Source organism: Grammomys surdaster, unplaced genomic scaffold (genome assembly GCF_004785775.1).
Source record: "Grammomys surdaster isolate TR1022 unplaced genomic scaffold, NIH_TR_1.0 64, whole genome shotgun sequence".
In the NCBI taxonomy this organism is placed as follows: Eukaryota; Metazoa; Chordata; class Mammalia; order Rodentia; family Muridae; genus Grammomys; species Grammomys surdaster.
The window spans coordinates 10,207,528-10,213,011 of record NW_021604566.1 but is presented as its reverse complement, the minus strand read 5'-3'; the positions used below and the strand labels follow the sequence as shown (position 1 = coordinate 10,213,011).

Below are 5,484 nucleotides of genomic sequence, written 5' to 3'. Positions count from 1 at the left end.
GGAAGGAAGGAAGGAAGGAAGGAAGGAAGGAAGGAAGGAAGGAAGGAAGGAAAAAAACCCTCAAAAACCTCAACCAAGAATTCTACAACCAACAAGCCACACTTGTAAAATGGAGGAGAAATTTAAAAAAAAATCAAAAAGCCAAGGGACTCTAGCACTGACAGAGTATGATGAAGAAGTCCTTCATGCTGAAATGCAAGAGCACTTGATGGTAATTCAAACATATACAATGAAATATAAGATTTCTAGTAAGGCAAAATAATGCATAAATATTAAAATTAATGAACAGTACTGCTGCTTTGTAACTCCACCTCATTTTCTATGATATAATAGGCAACTGCTTAAAATTACAAACATGCAAATAATCTACTAAAAACAAGTGAAATATTTGAAAAGACACTTTGTAGGACACTGAGCGTGTTTGGTTTTGTTTACATAGGTATAAAATTGAGCATGAATACTTCTAAAGTAGCTTAAACTACGTAAGACATCAGGGTTGCACTGAAGCAGAAAAACACTGTCCCTCATGTTTCTGCTTACATTTATTTGCCTTACTGCCCCTGCCCTAGACCTCTCTCTCCTCCATTATCCACTCTCCTCACCCCTTCTCCTGCATTTCCACAGCATCTGTCCATACAGAATCATTACTTTGATTTTACCTGAGAATATGAATTGAAAAGGCACAGTCTATACTTTAAAATACTCAAGTATGTCCTAATTGTATTTTCCCAGATGATGAAATACAAAAACCCTGTGTCGACACCTGGGACAGATACCAAGTGTGGTGCTATGTGCCTGTGACTCCAGCACTCGGGGGCTCTGGCAATAGAACCCCAAGGCCAGTTCAAGGCCAATCTGTAAGACTCCAGCTGAACCAACAAAGATGAACATAAAATCCTGCATAAAATACAGAGCAAAAATATACAAGACAAGTAACTCTGCCTTCAACTAACCATATCAGTGGGAAAATGGAAAGAAAAGGTAGTATCAATAAATAAAAGATAAAATTGAATGTGATCCTTGCTTGGATCCTACTTAAACAGAGCAACTATAAACAAGTACCTCAGTCAATAGAGAAAAGGCAAACAAGGATCACACACTATGCAATGTTTAGTGTTATTCAGTCACTGATGCAATAGCAGTATAACATTTTTAAGCTCCGTATCAGATGAATAGCAAAGCACTTACCAGCAGCCAGGAGCAGTGATGCACATCCTGTAACCTCAGCCCTGGGTAGGCGAGGGCAAAGGATCATTGAGTCTGAGGCCAGCCTAGGCTATACAGTTTGAGTTCCAAGTTCAATATTTTAAAAAGTGAAATTAAAATAAAATTAAAACCTCTATTGGAAAGAAAATTAAGTAAAATAATCTGAGCAACATATTGCTGATGTGGGCATGCTTCCATGTATCTGTCTTAAATATTTTCCAACTGAAACTTTAATTTTTTTGAGATTTTCATATAATAAAGTTCTTGAGAAAAGGTTCATAATGCCATGAGACTGAGCTTCTAATATGATTAAATATATCTTATTTCATTTCTATTTTAAGAGTAATTAACAGTGGCTATTACATAATGTCTTTTGCCCTCTACTTCTCAAATCCCAGAATTATAGGCATATGTCACCATGGCTGGCTAGCTTATTTCTAGACTTGTTGCATAAAGGTAGCCTTCATATGGGAAGAAAAGAAGATTCATCCATGTTACATTTCAAATAATTTTCCAAGACAGGAAAGTGTTTTGGATAGAAAAACCTAAGCCAATAAATGGCCTCCAGTGTGGTTGGCTGAACTTTCCAGATCTTAGTGCATGGCAGGACATAGATGTAGTATTCTCAGGTGTGGGGCTTCACCTTCCGCAGTTGTTATGGGAGTTGTTAGGGTCAGAACCTGGGCCCTGGCAGTCATAATGAGCTAGGCTCCTCTACTTGTCCCCAATGGAGAATTAGGCAAGTTATAGTGGAAAAAAAAAAAAGGAGATTTATTTAATGTGGCCACACTGGGAAGAACAAGAGGCCTTGCGGTCTCCACAGGTCTTCTTAGGTCCTGACATGAGGTTTAGGTTTAACTGTTCTAGTAAAGAGGCGTACAGGGGGAACCAATTCTTGTCTTCGCATGCTCCCTTCTACCACCACTCACACAGCTCCATTTTCTCCTGCAGAGGGGCTGTGAGAACTCCGTGAGACCACTTTCCTGGAGATAAGACCCCCGTTGGCTGGCACAAAGCTTCAGCCCTTTCCTTCTTTCAGATTGAGACTCCTGGGGAAATTCTAACTTCTGGGGAGTCCGTTGTTTTACTAGTTTGGTAGGCACCAGGAAGGGTGCATGTGTCTCTAATGTATCTTCATCCCCATCAGGATGGCTGCTAAGGTTCGTTTTGTGTTAATTCCACATGAAGAACAAACTCCAGGGCTGGCGAGTGGAGACACCAAACTGTAATACTTTTCCTTGGTTTAGTTTGAAGATAGGCTGGATTGTCACATGCAAGAGAATTTTTGTGTTGGTTCTCAAAGCACCAAAGTGCTGTCCTAGTGTCTTTTGACTCATATTTAACTGAGTGATTCAGTTCTGGCCTTACAGACCCTCCCTCAGTCTCCCGCTCCCTCCCTCAGGGGTGCAGGTATGTCCCTATGTGGGGCGGAGGCCAGGAAACCAATCAGAATCTCCTGGCTAGGAGAACACGCTCCTGCCTTACAGGCAAAACAGGGCAAAAAAGCAGACAGGCAAAATCCCAAACCACAGGAGCTCCAGTCAGGTCATTCTTGTGAATATGACAACTGCTTGTCTCTCTTTTCAGAGTGGGAGTCACTCACTATTCCCATGGGCTGCACACTGGGCAGGAGCTATCTTCAAATTCCTCGGAGAAGCTGCAGAGACATGGTCAGGATTGTTTCTCTGTTTTCCAGGTCATTCATTTGATCTTAAACATGGAATTCAGCTCAGTGCAGAGGCAGACAAGTCCTTGGGAATGTACACTTGTGTTACTTCTGTCCACAATCAGGCCGAATGTGCTGACTTTCCCAAGACCTCTCCTGCCGTCATTTCCTAACCTCCTTAAGCACCAGCAGAGTGAACACACCTGTCCACCACACGCACGAGTACACACACAATACATACTAGATAATTATTTTGTTTAAAGGATGGCCAGAAATATACACCATATATTTCTCAGCTTACAGATTTAAAAACTGAGTCTTTTTATTTAGTTGCTCAATGCCACATGCTGGCGATGCAGGACTAAGATCAAGCTGGCAAATGTCACCAGGATTTTGTAAAATGAAAATGATGACTTGATTTTAAAGCCACTGAGTGAGAGGCTGGACACATGGCTCAGCTGTTACAAGCATGAGACGGTCTTCTGATAGAGGACCTGAATTCAGTTCCCAGCTTTTCTACATCAGCTTCAGCTCCAGGTGTTCTGACACCCTCTTCTGATCTGTTCAGACCCCAGGCACGCGCGTGGTGCAGACATACATCTAGACCAAACACCAAACACTTATGCATATAAAATAAATAAATCTTTTTAAAAATGAAGAAAGGGAGGGAGGTTGGGAGGCAAAGCTGTCGGGTGAGCCGTTTCCTGGGTGACATCTACTCCACAACGCTCCTCTGCAGCAGTAATGCAGCTAGCTCTTTTTGCCCTGACAACTTATCAAGATGGGACAAGAGGAAAAAGAAGGCAGCCTCTTCTGACAATCAACCTCTGCCCCAACACTGACAGCCTTCTTCCTGGATGTGAGAGAATGCCACAGAAACCCAGAGACCTACAGGTACAAATACAGTACAGCAGTGCCGTAACAACTCACACGGGTGTAAAATACACTAAGCCAGCTCACTTACACAGTGGAACAGGAAAAAGGGGTGAGCTCAACACTAACATGATTAGAAGATTTCAGTTAGCAGTCATGTATGAGACGTTGCCTTAAGAAGGGGGCTCAACAGGAAAGAGTGCTTAACGCTCTTCCAAAGGACCAGGGTTTGACTGCGAGGTCTCTGGCCTCCACGGCCACCAGGCACACATGTGGTACACATACATATGTAGCCCTAAGCTGGAGACTCAATGAAAGACAGGGGAAACCCATGTTAAAAGAAGGTAGGCCACAACTTCTCATCAAAATGAATGGAAGATCACGTACACCTGGATATCTTAGCTTCTGCAAGTCATTGTGTCTCAACTCTTCAAAACGAAATCATTTCAGAGCCATAAATAAATCTCGAAGATGGGTCTAACCAAGAGCAATTAAACGGAATTTCTATTCTGTATACAAACATATACATTTGCAAGCAAACTGATGTATCGTTAGTTAATGTCCCCAAAAACTCTGAGTCAGGATCAAGTTTAAATCTTACTTGATGGAGATAATAATTTTCATTAAAATATATTTTATGCCGGGCAGTGGTGGCACACGCCTTTAATCCCAGCACTTGGGAGGCAGAGACAGGCGAATTTCTGAGTTTGAGGGCAGCCTGGTCTACAAAGTGAGTTCCAGGACAGCCAGGACTCCACAGAGAAACCCTGTCTCGAAAAACAAAAACAAAACAAAATATATTTTATATCTTACAGTGACTGGTAGATATGTTTAAATAACTAAAAATAATCAGGCTTTCCATATAGAAATCCAAACAGCCAATAATTAATACAGTTTGAATCCAAAAATATCATGCTTCACTCAAGAACATACCAATTGATCAAGGACCTCAATGTAAGACCTAATATCCTAAGGCTGAAGAGATGGCTCAGTGGTTCCTATTCTAGGTTTTATTTTCAACATCCACAGGGAAGGTCACAAGTATCTGTAACTCCTAGTTCCTGGCAATCCAATGGCCTCTCTGGCTTCCATGGGTACCAGGCACATAAGTGGTATACAGATATAACATGCAAGCAAAACACCCATACACATAAATTTTTATTAAATTACTTATTAAAATATTTTATAAATTATTAGTAAAATTTTTAATAAAAAATAAAAAAGACCTGATACCCCAAACTTATTAGAGGAGGAAGTAGAAAATACACTTCAATTGATAGGCACAGGAAAGAACTTCTGACCAAGACCTCCATTGAGCAGGCATTAAGGCCAACCGCTGACAAATGGTTCTTCACTAAAACAAATAGCTTCTATATGACAAGAGACACCATCATTTGAGTGAAGAGACAGTCTACTGAAGGGAAAAAAAAAAACCTTTCCAGCTATAAGGTCCTATAGTATAAGACACTAAAGGGTTAGTGTTTAGAATAGACAAAGAACTCAAACCATGAATAAATAACCCCATCTAAAACTAGGCCATGGACTATCCAGAGCTCACAAAAGAAGAAACACAAATGGCTGAGAAACTTTTTTAAAAATGTTCAACATCAAACTGCAGTGGTTTAGTTGGCGTTAACACAGCGCTGTATCAGCAGAGTCATGGTTTCTGAGCTTCTTGCATTTGTGTTACCCGTTGCTGTTCCCGAGTCCATGGAGTCGCTTCACGCTTCCTAGTCTCT

At 41.1% G+C, this 5,484-nt stretch overlaps 1 protein-coding gene and 1 pseudogene across 5 annotated transcripts in view; one reads left to right on the top strand and one right to left on the bottom strand.

Annotated features, from left to right (window-relative positions):
• Stau2 (staufen double-stranded RNA binding protein 2) overlaps positions 1-5,484 on the bottom strand; it is a 254,960-nt gene that overhangs the window by 214,968 nt on the left and 34,508 nt on the right. The gene's annotated exons all lie outside the window — the stretch shown is intronic.
• The window catches only part of LOC114622359, a 3,384-nt pseudogene continuing 1,516 nt past the window's right edge, over positions 3,617-5,484 (top strand).